The sequence below is a fragment of the Oncorhynchus masou genome, chromosome 33, assembly GCF_036934945.1.
Source record: "Oncorhynchus masou masou isolate Uvic2021 chromosome 33, UVic_Omas_1.1, whole genome shotgun sequence".
NCBI lineage: Eukaryota > Metazoa > Chordata > Actinopteri > Salmoniformes > Salmonidae > Oncorhynchus > Oncorhynchus masou.
The window spans coordinates 45,386,158-45,403,798 of NC_088244.1; the positions used below are offsets into that span (position 1 = coordinate 45,386,158).

Here is a 17,641-nt window from a genome sequence, read left to right on the forward strand (position 1 = left end):
TATGTAGGTGACATAACCTGCCATAAAATATCTACCGTGGTAGGTTTAGTGGGTTTTGACAACTCTTATGTTGGTGACATAACCAGCCATAAAATATCTACAGTGGTAGGTTTAGTGGGTTTTAAAACTCTTATGTAGGTGACATAACCAGCCATAAAATATCTACCGTGGTAGGTTTAGTGGGTTTTGACAACTCTTATGTAGGTGACATAACCTGCCATAAAATATCTACCGTGGTAGGTTTAGTGGGTTTTGAAACTCTTATGTAGGTGTCATAACCAGTAATAAAATATCTATCGTGGTAGGTTTAGTGGGTTTCTACACTTTTATGTAGGTGTCATAACCAGCCATAAAATATCTACCATGGTAGGTTTAGTGGGCTCTGAAACTCTTATGTAGGTGTCATAACCAGTAATAAAATATCTATCGTGGTAGGTTTAGTGGGTTTCTACACTTTTATGTAGGTGTCATAACCAGCCATAAAATATCTACCGTGGTAGGTTTTGTGGGTTTTGAAACTCTTATGTAGGTGCCATAACCAGTAATAAAATATCTACCGTGGAAGGTTTAGTGGGTTTCTACACTCTTATGTATGTGTCATAACCAGCCATAAAATATCTACCGTGGTAGGTTTTGTGTGTTTCTACACTCTTATGTAGGTGTCATAACCAGTAATAAAATATCTACCGTGGTAGGTTTAGTGGGTTTTAAAACTCTTATGTAGGTGTCATAACCAGCCATAAAATATCTACCGTGGTAGGTTTAGTGGGTTTTGAAACTCTTATGTAGGTGTCATAACCAGTAATAAAATATCTACCGTGGTAGGTTTAGTGGGTTTTAAAACTCTTATGTAGGTGTCATAACCAGTAATAAAATATCTACCGTGGTAGGTTTAGTGGGTTTTAAAACTCTTATGTAGGTGTCATAACCAGTAATAAAATATCTACCGTGGTAGGTTTTGTGGGTTTTGAAACTCTTATGTAGGTGCCATAACCAGTAATAAAATATCTACCGTGGAAGGTTTAGTGGGTTTCTACACTCTTATGTATGTGTCATAACCAGCCATAAAATATCTACCGTGGTAGGTTTTGTGTGTTTCTACACTCTTATGTAGGTGTCATAACCAGTAATAAAATATCTACCGTGGTAGGTTTAGTGGGTTTTAAAACTCTTATGTAGGTGACATAACCAGCCATAAAATATCTACCGTGGTAGGTTTAGTGGGTTTTGAAACTCTTATGTAGGTGTCATAACCAGTAATAAAATATCTACCGTGGTAGGTTTAGTGGGTTTTGAAACTCTTATGTAGGTGTCATAACCAGTAATAAAATATCTACCGTGGTAGGTTTAGTGGGTTTTGAAACTCTTATGTAGGTGTCATAACCAGTAATAAAATATCTACCGTGGTAGGTTTAGTGGGTTTTGAAACTCTTATGTAGGTGTCATAACCAGTAATAAAATATCTACCGTGGTAAGTTTAGTGGGTTTCTACACTCTTATGTAGGTGTCATAACCAGCCATAAAATAACACAATATATGTCACAACAAGTCTAAATATCACAGTGTTATGACCATATTGTAACAGGTTATATCAGCTGTTATGACATGATTATGAATGACTATTATAACACGTTATGATGCTGGGTGTCATGTAAAGTGTTAATATATTGGTATTAAAATACACAGTACAAAACCCCATGGCAAAATGAATAGAATTGCAGGGAATTCGCTTCCGGACCAGAGTACGGAATATAAATCTATATGTATGTGAATGGTGTGTATAGACAGTATATGAATAGAAAATGTGTGTACAGCGGTAGTTATATAGGATGAGCCGGGACTAGAATATAGTATATACATACTGTCTAAAGGGGATAAAACACTATGTAAACATGATTAAAGTGACCAGTGTTTAATGACTATGTACATAGGGCAGCAGTCTCTAAGGTGCAGGGTAGAGTATCGTATGGTAGCCGGCTAGCGACAGTGTCAGAGGTTCAGGGCAGGGAACTAGGCGGAGGCCGGCTAGTGGTGACTGTCTGATGGCCTGGAGATAGAAGCTGTTTATCAGTCGGTAATACAGCCCAACAGGATGCTCTCGATTGTGAATCTCTAGAAGTTCGTGAGGGTCTTATGGGCCAAGCCAAATTTCTGCAGCCTCATGTGGTTGAAGAGGCGCTATTGCGCATTTGTCATCACGAATTTAAGGTCCTAAGTGATGTGTGATGAGTAAGCTTTTGACCCTCTCCACTGCGGCCCTGTAGATGTGGATGTGGGCGTGCCCTCTCTGCTGTCTCCTGGAGTCCACGATCTGCTCCTTTGTTTTGTTGACGTTGTGGGAGAGGTTATTTTCCTGGCACCACTCCGCCAGGGACCTCACTTCTTCCCTGTAGGATGTCTCGTCGTTGTTGGTAATCAAGCCTACCACTGTTGTGTCGTCAGCAAACTTGATGATTGAGTTGGAGACTTGTGTGGCCACGCTGTCATGGGTGAACAGCAAGTACAGCAGGAGGCTGAGCACGCACCCCTGTGGGGCCCCGTGTTGAGGATCAGCGTGGCTGATGTGTTGTTCCCTACCTTCACTACCTGGGGTTGGCTCGTTAGGAAGTTTAGAACCCAGTTGCACAGTGAGGAGTTCAGACCCAGGTCCCTGAGCTTGGGGATGAGCTTGGAGGGTACAATGGTGTTGAAGGCTGAGCTGTAGTCAATGGACTGCATTCTTACATAGGTATTCATCTTGTCCAGGTGGGATAGGACAGTGTGCAGTTCATCGTCTGTGGATCTGTTGGGGTGGTATGCAAATTGTGGTGAGTCTATGGTGTCGGGTAAGGTGGATGTGATATGATCCTTAACTAGCCTTTCAAAGCGCTTTATGATGACAGAAGTGAATGCTACTGGGCGATAGTCATTTAGTTAAATTACCTTCGCTTTCTTGGGTACAGGAACACTGGTGGACATCTTGAAGCAAGTGGGAACAACAGACTGGGATAGGGAAATATTGAACATGTCCTTTAACACTCCAGCCAGCTGGTCTGAACATGCTCTGAGGAAGCGGCTTGGGATGCCATCTGGGCCGGCAGTCTTGCAAGGGTTAATAGGCTTAAATATCTTACTGACGTCGGCCACAGAGATCATAATGTGCAAGACCACACTTACTGCTTATCCATTCCAGGTGGCCTATGGCTTCATTACATTAGAATCTGATCCGTAAGCCCAACACAGTGTGTAGCCACTGGGCTCCATATACCCCATACACGCCCAGACACTGACTGCGGTCTTTAGTTTGTACATTGAGAAAACATACACATTAAATAATAATTAGTATGCTTATTGGATGTATTTGATTCATTCCATATCTGGACGATATTAAGAATTAAAAATATGTAAAATAGAAATGTATATTTACAGTCAGCTTAAATGTCATGGTGAAGTTGTACAAAGCTAAAATCATACATGAAGCATAGAAAGGATTGTGTGTGTGTGCAGGCCACTGGGACCGCATGTAGGGGTCACACACAATGGAGCCTTCTACAGGGTCGTGCTGGCTCTGCATCAGGACCCCATTGGCTCAGCAGGGGAGAGACATCAGCATCCATTGTTTTCCCTAAATGGTTTTCCTTGGCGTGGTGCAAAGGCCCCCGAAGTGACATGAAAGTGATTCAAACACCAATATATTCAATTGAAATCAGTAGAGACACAATTGTTTAGGTGTGGGTAACAAATGTTACTGTAAGGGAAACATGCTTGATATATGCTGACCCAAGAGTAGCCGTTTTCCTGCAGGTTTTACGTTGTCTTAAAGGATACTGTCCTGACACCTTTGAAGATTTCAGAGGTGTGAAAAGGATGATCTGTTTATTTCCTTTTAAAACTTTAACATTGCTAATAATTTTACAGTCTTTTCCTGTTGAAAATACATTTACTGTATCGATGACCTTACAATATTCCCATTTGTTCAATTCTTCCTTTCATAAAAGGGATAAAACATCCAACAGCTTTTTATTTTACAATGTGGCACTTCCTTGGTGTGGAAACATTATGTAACTCCCACTCATAAATGTAACTTTCACCCCGGAGCAAGCTAAGTGAGTGAGGTATCAACAAGGTCTGTCCCATAAGCTGTGTTTCATTCTGGGACGAGTGATGGAGTCCGAGATGAGCTCATGGTCTCTCGAATGTGGAGCCGTCCAGGCCAAATGCCAGGGAGGTGTCTGACATGGTCTGGATCGACCACTGACACCAACCTGTTCCTCTGGGCCCTGTCAACCCATCCCGCCCGTCACTCTATGACCCTAACCCCCAGAGACATGCACCCTGCGTGCCCCCTCCGATCCTTTGTCCCTCCTCTAATTCTTAGATTATCTCCAGGTGTGGCATATAGGTTTCCCTCCGCTGAAAGGGAGAACGGTGACTATTAGAAGATCAGCCTATTCTCATTGAATGATGGGTAAAAGCCCAGATGTCAACATGAACTCCGTTGTGTCTTCCGGATATGCTTGGTAATCTTTTGATTCCGGACCGATGTATTCTGCGCCTTTCTTTGGGGTAAGAGAGACGTGTGTACTAGGAGGTTGAGAGCATGCATCTATCTGCCTGAGAAGTCATACGTCTATCTGGTAAATCAGCTGAAGTGATTGGTCTGTTACTACATCGTTTTCATAGACACAACAGTGTTGCTTAGAATGATCATTTACAATGCCAATATATAAAGCTCTACACTCTCCATTGCCCAGTTGATTAACCAAAATGTGTTTTTCGTGTGTGTGTGTGTGTGTGTGTGTGTTCCAGTAGAAGCTGCTGAGGGGAGAACGTCTCAAAATAATGTCCGGGACAGAGCAAATGAGCTGGCATCATACACCTTGAAACCAATGTGTCTTATGTATTTGATACCATTCCACTCCAGTCATTACCACAAGCCCGTCCTCCCCAATTAAGGTGCCACCAACCCCCTGTGGTGTGTACCTACGTGTGTGTGCTATTCCAGTGCATCGACAAGGCCAGAGATCTACTGGATGCGGAGCTGACCGCCATGGCTGGAGAGAGTTACAGCAGAGCTTGCAACGTAAGCACGAAACTCTCCACTAATGTTTCACAAGAACATTTGCAGGTATAACTAGTTGACGAAGGCTTGATGTTCGAAACGTGTCCATGTGACCACTGATAATAAATAATTCGATATTATTAATATTTTATTTGTGAGTGCTGGCCGACTTTTCATACCAATAATATAGAACCAAGTACCATACATATAGAAAAGATTGTCATTGTCTACAATGGACATTTGAAGAAGCTACGATCAGGATGTTAAGCTGACGATCAGCATACACTAGGACTTGATCTGTATACTAATTGTCTAGGAAGTTAGCCTGGTCCTAGATCTGTTTGTGTCGAGGCGAACACTGATAACATTGTTTATGAAAGAACATTGCATGGCTCACTTCGCTATCAGTCAACTCTCAACAAGAGAGAATTCAAATTGAATGTGCTTTATGAAAATGGTCAACGGAGAGATGCAGAAAGCCTCCACAACGGATGAAAGAGGTTATTTAGTTAGTTAGCCCTACCTAATGGGAGTTTACATTGATGTGGCTTTTCCAATGCCACGCTGGTGTTACACTGGTGTATACACCCAGATTCCTAACAACTTGCACGTGGTTAGTTAGATCCTGTAATACACTCTTCAAGAGCAGTTAGGACAGTTAACCAATGTTAACCATTGACGGCCTGCTGTTGATATGTTTATACATTTTAATGAGCCATTTGCAGTTTAACTGTACCGCCCATGTGTACTCAGACATGCATGGCTTTATCTTTGAGACATGCATATGCTACTAACACAATCAACCAGGTAAAATGTATGTGTATGACTGTGCAACTCAATACGAACGCCGACCAGAAAATGACCCAAACTAACAATGTACTGGATCCATGTGCTGTGTATAGTTAGCTCCATTAACACCATTCTAATTGGAAAACAAAACAAGACCTTGGAGGTATTTTTAGGCCACTGTCGGTGCACGATCAGACAGAAAACCTAAAAGTAGGTGTGGTGAGAGTTCCAGTATGCACTCGATGCTAATGCAAGGAAAGCAGTTCCCAACATGTGATGACTTCACTTTCAGAAGAGTGGTAAAAGTCATGTTTAATACTCCACTCTTTGTCTGGCTGGAATTCCAGCCTCTCTCTCTCCCTCTGAGGTCAAGTCTTGTTGACATTTTGAAGCTTTGCCTAAGACACCACACAAACACATCATACCCCTTCACCCTCACACACAAACCTCCACACAAGTGTTGCTTAGACACAAACCCAACAAGGCTATTATTTACATCTCCATAGGGTCTTAGGGCCTGTCACATCTCCCAGGGGGATATGTAAACCCCCAAACCTTAGATGGTTCCACTTACCATTCATAAAAGAAGAGAGGGGGGGGGGGACCAGCAGAGCAAACAAGGCTTGTTTAATGACAGCGCCAGAGTCTCAGGTTCAAATCTTGACAGGCTTCCCTTCTACCGTGACTTATTGGCGTCTAACCTGACCCCTCTGTCAAGAGAGTCGCACACCCCTCTGTCAAACGACCTAGATTGAGTTCCAAATAGTACCCTCTTCCCTTCCTGGTCAAAAGTAGTGCCCTTTGGGAATAGGGTGCCATTTGGGACACAGACCTGGAATGAAGGGGAATGCATTGCATGAGCTAAACACCATGTTGACTGTGTCCCCACATTAATGTCCTGGGCTCTCAAACAATGCTGCAGGACACACTTGTGCACACTATGGTCGTTGTTGTGTTTACCCATTACGTATATGCACTTGTGTGCACTTTGTGGGTCGTTTCTTCCCCCTTAAATGGAGTCCCAAAGGTCTTCAACCAGGCTGCATTTTTCTTTCCCTCGTTTTGTTTGCACACGTGTGTTTGTTTGTATTCTCTAGTGTCTAGAGAATGTGTTTCTAAAAGAGGAAAATACCATCTACCTGGACATTGTGTGTAAAGTCTGGTCAATTCTCCTGGAAAGCAATTTGTGAAAACTACAAATGTGTACAGTTCCTTCAGAAAGAATGCATACCCCTTGACTGTTTCCACATTTTGTTGTGTTACAGCCTGAATTTAAATTATTACATTGAGATTTTGGCCTACACACAAAACCTCATAATGAGTGGAATTATTATGTGGAATGATGTTTTTACAAATTAATAAAAATGAAAAGCTGAAATGTCTTGAGTCAATAAGTGTTCAACCTATTTGTTATGGCAAACCTAAATAAGTTCAGAAGTAAAAATGTGCTTAACAACTCACATAATAAGTTGCATGGACTCACTCTGTGTGCAATAATAGTGTTTAATGTGATTGTTGAATGACTACCTCATCTCTCTACCCCACACATACAATTATCTGTAAGGTCCCTCAGTCGAGCAGTGCATTTCAAACACAGATTCAACTACAAGGACCAGGGAGGTTTTCCAATGCCTAGCAAAGAAGGGCTCTTATTGGTAGAGGGGTAAAAACTCAAATAAACATATCCCTTTGAGCAAGGTGACGTTATTAATTACACTTTGGATGGTGTATCAATACAGCCAGTCACTACAAAGATACAGACATCATTCCTAACTCAGTTGCCGGAGAGGAAGGAAACCACTCAGGGATTTTACCATGAGGCCAACAGTTAGAGATTAATGGCTGTGATAGATGAAAACGGAGGATGGATAAACAACATTGTAGTTACTCCACAATACTAACCTAAATGACAGAGTGAAAAGAAGAAAGCTTGTACAGAATAAAATATTCCAAAACATGCATCCTGTTTGCAACAAGGCACGAAAGTAATACTGCAAGTAATGTGGCAAAGGAATTCACTGAATACAAAGTGTTATGTTTGGGGGAAAATCCAACACATCACTGAGTACCACTCTTCTTATTTTCAAGAGTAGTGGTCGCTGCATTACGTTATTGGTATGCTTGTCATTTGCAAGGACTAGGGATGTTTTTGTATAAAAAGAAACTAAGCACAGACAAAATCTTAGAAGAAAACCTGGTTGTCTGCTTTCCAACAGACACTGGGAGACAAATGTACTTTTGAGCAAGACAATAACCTAAAACACAAGGCCAAATATACACTGGAGTTGCTTACCAAGGCGACATTAAAAGTTCATGAGTGGCCAAGTTACAGTTTTGACTTAAAATTGGCTTGAGAATCTATGGCAAGACTTAAATTGATGTTTAGCAATTAGTAGTGAGCGGTTTACCAAAATGTCAGTTCAATTATTTGAATTCCATTTTTTCTTTCTGTGAGGTCAATGTACAGTTTTTGTAGAGATAAATAAGCTTGAACTGTGTGACATAGTAGGGAGTTAATAGTTTAAAAAAAACTTGTATTTGTTTTATTCTGTTTTGTTACAACATTCAAACCACATAATGCAAAGTGCATTTAATGTCAAAACAAATAATTAAAACTGAAATCAATAACTGAGATGATTTGTTTATAATCGAACCGACCTCAAAGCATGAATCGCTCAACACATCTACAACTACTACTACTACAGTGATCAACAACCAACTTGACATAGTTTGAAGAAATAAAACAATTATAATGTGCAAATATTGTACAATCCAGGTGTGCAAAGCTCTTAGACCTACCCAGAAAGACTCAAACCTGCCAAAGGTGATTCTAAAATGTATTGACTAAGGGGTCTGAATGTTTATGTAAATTTGACATTTTCTGTACTTAATTTTCAATAAATTAAAAAGAAATGTTGAACAATGTTTTTTCAGTTTGTCATTATGGGGTATTTATTGTATGTAGCTGGGCCGGAATAAAACTTTATCTAATATCCATTTTGAATTCAGGCTGTAGTAAAATAAAATGTGGAATAAATCAAGGGGTTTGAATACTTTCTGAAGACACCCTAAAAAGGGCTTTATAAAATACATTGAATTGATAGATTGCTCTTTGTTTCTCTTTCTCTATGTTTACCAGCGGATTGTAGAGGACTGGCAGAGGACCCTGATGGTTTGCATGAGGACCTGGCTCAAGTACGCCAGCCTTTGTGGCAAGAGTGGACGTCTGGTGAGTTCACTAGCACAGGACAGCTAATGGGTCAAGGGCCAAATGTTTCAAAATAGGGATGCCAGTAAGGGTTCTTTTTGCAACCGGTTAGCCTGCACCATTAACCAGTTATCCTTTCCCAAAATGTTTTTGTATAAAATCATGATTAAATGCACTACGTTGTCCAGCTCACGTCGTTTTATCGAGTGTAACGTTTTGACCAGGCCTGACAAAGACCTTCTGGACAAAACGTTGGACTCCATAAAACAGCGGGCACAGATATCTCTGTCAGAAATGGCTATAAAACCCAGTATTTGGCAATCAGGTTGTATTTAAAAACCTTTCATCTGGATACAGACTTAAGTTGCTGTATCAGGTTCAAAATACGTCATTTATTGCCACTTGACTTCAACACAACCAGAATGTGACAAATTTGCTTAAAACAATACTTTGAAGCTTTCCTGTCAATCCAAGGGGAAATATATTCTCCTGGATTTGGATACTGGCTGGAAAGTCCAACAGTCTGTTTGCTTTGGTGTGAAACTGAATCTCTCACTGGAACGATTGCAAAATGTAGCGCGCCTCCCGGAAATCACACGGTTTAGAAACCGTACCTCAAACCTGTTTAGTAACATTGTTATAGTTTTTCCTCCCCCACGGCACTGTTATTGTAAGTGATTGTATTGGCTTGCAGGCAGCCGAACCTGTTTTCCACTCTCAACATAAAATCATTTCATTACGTTTAGGTATGATGTCATAGCATAAAAACAAAGTGAATGGGTCCATACAGTTTAGCAGATGTTCTAGCAGTTGCAGTGAAATGCTTCTGTTGCTAGTTCCTAATAATGCAGTAAAATGTCAAACAGATGCTCAAATAATAATAAAACACTTTTTTTTAAAACACAGAAAGAACAAGAAATCAAGAAATGTCTGAAGGAATCCAATGAACAACCCAAATACTGTAACAGTCGTCCAAATGCAATCAGAGCGACAGATTTTTACCTTGTCAGCTCGGGGATTTGATTGAGCAACCTTTTGGTTACTGGCCCAACGATCTAACCACTAGCCTACCTGCTGGCCCGAATACAGTTTATAAATAAATATGCAGTGTGTATGAACAGTATAACTAAAATGCAGTTCATTGAATGGTGTATATAGAAATGATGGATGGTATGTATAGTAGTGGTTATATAGGATGAGTGACCAGTGTTCAGTGACTATGTATATAGGGCAGCATTCTCTAAGGTGCAGGATAGAGTACCGGGTGCTAGCCGGCTAGAGGTGACTGTTTAATGGTCTGATGGCATTGAGATAGAAGATGTTTTTCAGTCTCTCTGTCCCTGCTTTGATGCACCTGTACTGACCTCGCCTTCTGGATGGTAGCGGGGTGAACAGGCAATGGCTCGGGTGGTTGTTGTCCTTGATGATCTTTTTGGCCTTCCTGTGACATCGGGTGGTGTAGGTGTCCTGTAGGGCAGGTAGTTTGCCCCCGGTGATGCGTTGTGCAGACCTCACTACCCTCTGGAGAGCCTTGTGGTTGAGGGTGGTGCAGTTGCCGTACCAGTGATACAGCCCGACAGGTTGCACTCAGTTGTGCACCTGTAAAGTTAGTGAGAGTTTTTGGTGACAAGTCACATTTTTTCAGCCTCCTGAGGTTGAAGAGGTGATGTTGCGCCCACCAGCCTGCTGCCCGCCACAGAGCTATAGTAGGGCCAGCTGCAGGAGCCACTCACAGCTCAAAAGGCAGGAATCTTAATGACACATGCACCCCGGTTCCTGCCAGAGAGGAGCCGTCCATCCCCACTCTGAAGGGGGAAACGTTTTGAAACTAATTTAAAGATAAATACAAATACTGTTGAACATAACTCTTATCAGATGGTGTGGGGGAATAGCGTAGAGAGCCTGGAGCCAGTTGCATTTTGACTATGTCAGGAGAGTTGAGTTGAATCCCTGTTTTGAATGAGAATTCCTATTTGAACCCCGTGTGTGTCTGTTGTTCTTCTGTCCCCCATCAGATTGAAGCCTTCCAGCACACACAACACTTTGTCCAGGGGATGCAGCAACAGGCCCAGCATGCCGCTGAAGACAAGCAGCACCAGCAGGAGCTCTACAAGCTCATGGCCAGGACTCCTACCGCAACTACTTTAGGAGAAAAACAAATCAGTCGCACTCTATTTGTTATTGCAGTGTGAGCTTTAAAAACACACAAACGTTTTCTCAGCCCACATGTTCTCCCTCATCTAAAGGGTCACGTACAGAGCGTTCTACTCTTTCTCCAGGACCGTGACCCGACCCCGGTGCTGTTACTCTTCTACGTCTTGCAACCCCAGCCAATTTCTCTCTCGTTTCATTCTGTGTAAACAGACTCTGGGACAGTTGTAGGATGGTAGATCCCAAATTCATACAACCAGTAGGCCTAGGCAAGATCCAATTATAAGCGCAACAATGCGCACATGGCAGTAGGCTAGGTTACACGCAAACGTTTGTTCCATAATGCAATTAGTGAGAGAACATCATTATGAGTGGTTTCATGTGACAGACATCAAAACATTTGTTAGAAATTTAGAAAGTGGGGATGAAAGATTATTGGAATCTGTGTGGGTAGCTGGACAGGTAGGATGACTGACAGTGAAGGTCAACAGGTGGTCACGTGTCAGGTGACAGGAATGGATGAGACTGAGACAGGAATTCCTTTAACCATAAAGTGGTATATTTACTGAGTAGTCTGTGCTGCATCACAAAGGAAACAAATAACATGTATCTGATCAAATTCATAATCAAAGATCAAATCATATCATTCATTCATTATTAACATAATTTAGGGAATTCAACAGTCCAGTTCATTACGAAGTCAATAGTAATCATCCGCGAGTCATTTAGGCTCGTAACTATTTATCATAAATCATGAAAGAATACAAACAGTTAATAAAATACAATCTATAATCCCCGTTATCAAAGTCAATCAGTTAGCAAACAATGACGTTTCTCATTTCACTCTTTCAATTGTCTTCTTGTGTCCATATAATTAATTTCAATACACATGAACCATATCGATTGCATAATTGGCCTATGAGGATCCGTAGGGACGTAATCATTGACAATTCACATTACACAATATGTTTGAAGCGTGCGCTCCAAGCCGCGCTCCGCTGTGATAACTATAAACAATAACTGAATGGCCCACTCTCCCGATCGCCACAGATAATTCAGATGAAAGGTAAGAGTCGGTGGACTTACGTGGATTCATGAACGCACAGAACTTCTGGATCAGATGGAGTTAAGGAAGAGAAAGCAGCAAGATCAGGCGATGGCCATTTCCTCCTTTTATGGAGATCTGTCGGACATTTCCACCTGACCTAATTAAAGCACCCCTGGCCCAGCTGAGTAAATGGCAATGCATTAAAGGATTATTCCACCAACACCATGGGCCTTTTCTACGGGGGACATCGAAATATGCAACAACTAGTATGTGTTGCCAATATCACTAGGATTGTGCCTATGGCTACTGGACAATGAAAGAACATTGATTTTAAAAACCAATAGAACATGAGTGAAAAATACTTCTGGTTTATAAAATAATTGCCTGCATGTTTAGTTGGATTTTAGCTCGTCTACTTTGAAGCAACATAAGACATGCCTCATAATACCCTTGGCACCATGCCACATTTGGTTGGAGATAAGTAGCTGGATGCCTGCTGGCTGAGGATGACTGATTATACAGTCTCCAACTGGCAGTTTCATTAAATAGTACCCGCAAAACACCAGTCTCAACATCAACAGTGGAGAGGCGACTCCAGGATGCTGACCTTCTAGTCAGAGTTCCTCTGTCCATTGTCTGTGTTATTTTCCCCATCTTAATCTTTTCTTTTTCTTGGCCAGTCTGAGATATGGCTTTTTCTTGATGTTGATACTGGTGTTTTGTGGGTACTCTTTAATGAAGCTGCCAGTTGAGGACTTGTGAGGCGTCTGTTTCTCAAACTAGACACAATAATGTACTTGTCCTCTTGCTCAGTTGTGCACCGGGGCCTCCCAACCCTCTTTCTATTCTGGTTAGAGCCAGTTTGCGCTGTTCTGTGTAGGGAGTAGTGATCTTCAGTTTCTTGGCAATTTCTCCCATGGAATAGCCTTCATTTCTCAGAACAAGAATAGACTGAGTTTCAGAAGAAAGGTATTCGTTTCTGGCTATTTTGAGCCTGCAATTGAACCCACAAATGCTGATTCTCCAGATACTCAACTTGTCTAAAGAAGGCCAGTTGTATTGCTTCTTTAACAGGACAACAGTTTTCAGTTGTGCTAACAAAATTGCAAAAGGGTTTTCTAATGATAAATGAGCCTTTTAAAATTATACACTTGGATTAGATAACACAAAGTGCCATTGGAACACAGGAGTGATGGTTGCTGATAATGGGCCTCTGTACGCCTATGTAGATATTCCATTAAAACATCTGCCTTTTCCAGCTACAATAGTCATTTACAACATTAACAATGTCTACACTGTGTATAAGAGTGTGCAAAGCTGTTATCAAGGCAAAGGGTGGCTACTTTGAAGAATCTAAAATCTAAAATATATTTTGTTTTGTTTAATTAACCTCTTTCGGGTACCCACCCCCCCTTCTTCTCAATTTCCGCCTAAAGACATACCCTAATCTAACTGCCTGTAGCTCAGGCGCAAAGGCAAGGATATGCATATTCTTGGTATCATTTGAAAGGAAACACTCTGAATTTTGTGGAAATGTGAATTGAATGTAGGAGAATATAACACAATAGATCTGGTAGAAGAAAATACAAGGAAATAAACATACGTTTTCTGTTTTTTATTGTTGCTGCATCATCTTTCAAATGACTAAGAACAGCCATACATACAGATAGGATGCTGGGGATGATTTTAATGAAGATCATAAGATGGCAACAACAGCTGAGCAAAGTTGTGGACAGATAACTTCAAAAATGAGCGAGCTACATGACATCGAGCATGAAGTCAGCATGAAGTCAGGTGTCCCACACAAATGTACCCAAATGTACCCAAGTGGCTGAATTGGTACAGTGATACATTTTGAAGGAAAGAACTATATACAAAATACATAAATGCTATTCTAACACCCCCCCCCCAAAAAAAAACAATTAACAATGGTAACTACATTTACATATTTTCTTTTTACAATATTGTGAAGACCCTCAGTCCTCTACACAATATTGTGCTGCTGGTGCCATGGCCCATAGCAGTCTCTTTCTGCTGTAAAGCTGAGGCTTACTGAACAGGTGGTGCAGTGGATGGGGCATTTCTTGTGACAAAGGGCACAACGACTTCTGCCTACTGTGCCCTTTTTGCCCTGTGGCACATTAATGCCTGCAGAGATCCGGGCAGTTAAACACCACTGGTTGGGGCAGAAGGTGCTGCAGTGGACTTGCTGTAGCTAGCAAGCTCCTGGTTGAGCAGCTACCTGAAGGCTAGCTGTGAGATGGGTAGGCTGTCCACAGCTCTTAGGCCATTTCCTTCTGGAGGATGAAGGAATTCACCACAGCAATGTCAATGAAATGATAGAAACATGTTTTGTACCATTTCATGGTCTTGTGTAGAACATTGTAATAGTCTATCAGCGCATCTGAGAGGTCCACACCTCCCATGCTCTTGTTGTAGTCCTTCACAGCAGCTGGAATGGGGACATTCTTTGTGGTCCATGCCCCGGCACCATCCTTCACATGCCTGACGACGTGATCTCCACTGAAGAACTTGTGGATACTGGAGCACATGACCATCTCTCTGGTACCCATCCACTTCACAAACAGCAGGCCATCTTCACGTATCCATCACATGGTACCCCGATCAACCCGCTTAGGCATGTTGTTCACCTTTGGAAAGCCCACCCTGTTGGTACGAATGGTGCCACAACCCCACACCTCCCGCTTCCTGAGCTCTGTAAACAGGGTAGGGCTTGTATAGAAGTTGTCCACAAACAGTTTGTAGCCCTTCCCCAGCAGTTGAAAATCCAATAACTCCATAACGGAATCATAACTCAGTCCATTACCGGTAGCAAAACTGTTCTCCCCCTCATAAACAAAAAAATTGCAAGTGTACACGCAGAATCAGCCAAAACAAACAGATTGTAACCCCATTTAGTTGGTTTGTTACGCATGTATTGTTTGAGGCTGATTCTGGCCTTTGAGGCTACCATTGATGGACAGGTTTGTGGGCCGGGCTGAAAATAAGTCTTGCAGGCATCAACGATGCTGGGGTAGAGAGGTTGTTTTTATCTATCAAACCTTGGTCTGCCTCTCTTCTTGTCATTCTCCCTATGAACTTCTGGGTCACTGATGTGAAGCGCCCGTGAGATAGTCAGAAACCTTTTACAAGACATGACAGTCATGGGGAAAGGCAGTTGATAGAGAGCTGATGTTTTCCAGTAGTCCCTTAGAGTTTTCAACTTCAACAGCCCCATGTAAATGACCATTGAAAAGGAGCAGAAAAAGTCTGACATGGAAATGGTCTTCCATGCCTCTTTCTTTCCTGCCTGGTTCTTAGCCCCGTACTTATTGGTGTTCGCCACCTGGGAATCAACAACTGACGAGGTGAAAAACAGTTGAAAAAGTTGAAGGGGGCTGTACTTTGCAGTCATGTCTTGTTGAGGTCCTGGCTGCCTTTTGGGTCTAAAAACTGGTGGATTTGGTTCCACATCATCTTCTAACACAGAGTGCCAACGACCCTCTGGCCCTCTGTCTGCAGGTTTCTCTCTTCCCCACCTCCTCTTCTTTGTCACTGACTTCACACCTCTAGATGGCCAGGTAGGTGTGGAGCCGGAGACAGCTGGGGTCCGGCTGGATGAACCAGGAGTGATGCCGGGAGATGGACACCTAGACATTGGCGGCTCATAATCAGAAGCACTGCCACTGTGAAAGATTTTAAAAAATCAGTAACAATACTTTCATGTATGAGCCCTGTATCAACGTGTAAAATAAACAGATATATTTAGAGTATATGGCTCGACGACTCATTGCGAGCTCACAGAACAGAGCTCCGGGCAGCTGAGCGGAAATGGAGGAAAACTCGCCTCCCTGCGGACCTGGCATCCTTTCACTCCCTCCTCTCTACATTTTCCTCCTCTGTCTCTGCTGCTAAAGCCACTTTCTACCACTCTAAATTCCAAGCATCTGCCTCTAACCCTAGGAAGCTCTTTGCCACCTTCTCCTCCCTCCTGAATCCCCCCCCCCCTCCTCCCTCTCTGCAGATGACTTCGTCAACCATTTTGAAAAGAAGGTCGACGACATCCGATCCTCGTTTGCTAAGTCAAACGACACCGCTGGTTCTGCTCACACTGCCCTACCCTGTGCTCTGACCTCTTTCTCCCCTCTCTCTCCAGATGAAATCTCGCTTCTTGTGACGGCCGGCCGCCCAACAACCTGCCCGCTTGACCCTATCCCCTCCTCTCTTCTCCAGACCATTTCCGGAGACCTTCTCCCTTACCTCACCTCGCTCATCAACTCATCCCTGACCGCTGGCTACGTCCCTTCCGTCTTCAAGAGAGCGAGAGTTGCACCCCTTCTGAAAAAACCTACACTCGATCCCTCCGATGTCAACAACTACAGACCAGTATCCCTTCTTTCTTTTCTCTCCAAAACTCTTGAACGTGCCGTCCTTGGCCAGCTCTCCCGCTATCTCTCTCAGAATGACCTTCTTGATCCAAATCAGTCAGGTTTCAAGACTAGTCATTCAACTGAGACTGCTCTTGTCTGTATCACGGAGGCGCTCCGCACTGCTAAAGCTAACTCTCTCTCCTCTGCTCTCATCCTTCTAGATCTATCGGCTGCCTTCGATACGGTGAACCATCAGATCCTCCTCTCCACCCTCTCCGAGTTGGGCATCTCCGGTGCGGCCCACGCTTGGATTGCGTCCTACCTGACAGGTCGCTCCTACCAGGTGGCGTGGCGAGAATCTGTCTCCTCGCCACGCGCTCTCACCACTGGTGTCCCCCAGGGCTCTGTTCTAGGCCCTCTCCTATTCTCGCTATACACCAAGTCACTTGGCTCTGTCATAACCTCACATGGTCTCTCCTATCATTGCTATGCAGACGACACACAATTAATCTTCTCCTTTCCCCCTTCTGATGACCAGGTGGCGAATCGCATCTCTGCATGTCTGGCAGACATATCAGTGTGGATGACGGATCACCACCTCAAGCTGAACCTCGGCAAGATGGAGCTGCTCTTCCTCCCGGGGAAGGACTGCCCGTTCCATGATCTCGCCATCACGGTTGACAACTCCATTGTGTCCTCCTCCCAGAGCGCTAAGAACCTTGGCGTGATCCTGGACAACACCCTGTCATTCTCAACCAACATCATGGCGGTGGTCCGTTCCTGAAGGTTCATGCTCTACAACATCCGCAGAGTACGACCCTGCCTCACACAGGAAGCGGCGCAGGTCCTAATCCAGGCACTTGTCATCTCCCGTCTGGATTACTGCAACTCGCTGTTGGCTGGGCTCCCTGCCTGTGCCATTAAACCCCTACAACTCATCCAGAACGCCGCAGCCCGTCTGGTGTTCAACCTTCCCAAGTTCTCTCACGTCACCCCGCTCCTCCGCTCTCTCCACTGGCTTCCAGTTGAAGCTC

General features: G+C 43.1%; 1 pseudogene; it reads left to right on the forward strand.

The window, feature by feature from the left end:
• The first annotated feature begins 4,521 nt into the window (after positions 1–4,521).
• Positions 4,522–17,641, forward strand: part of LOC135527490 (serine/threonine-protein kinase mTOR-like) — a 62,627-nt pseudogene continuing 49,507 nt past the window's right edge.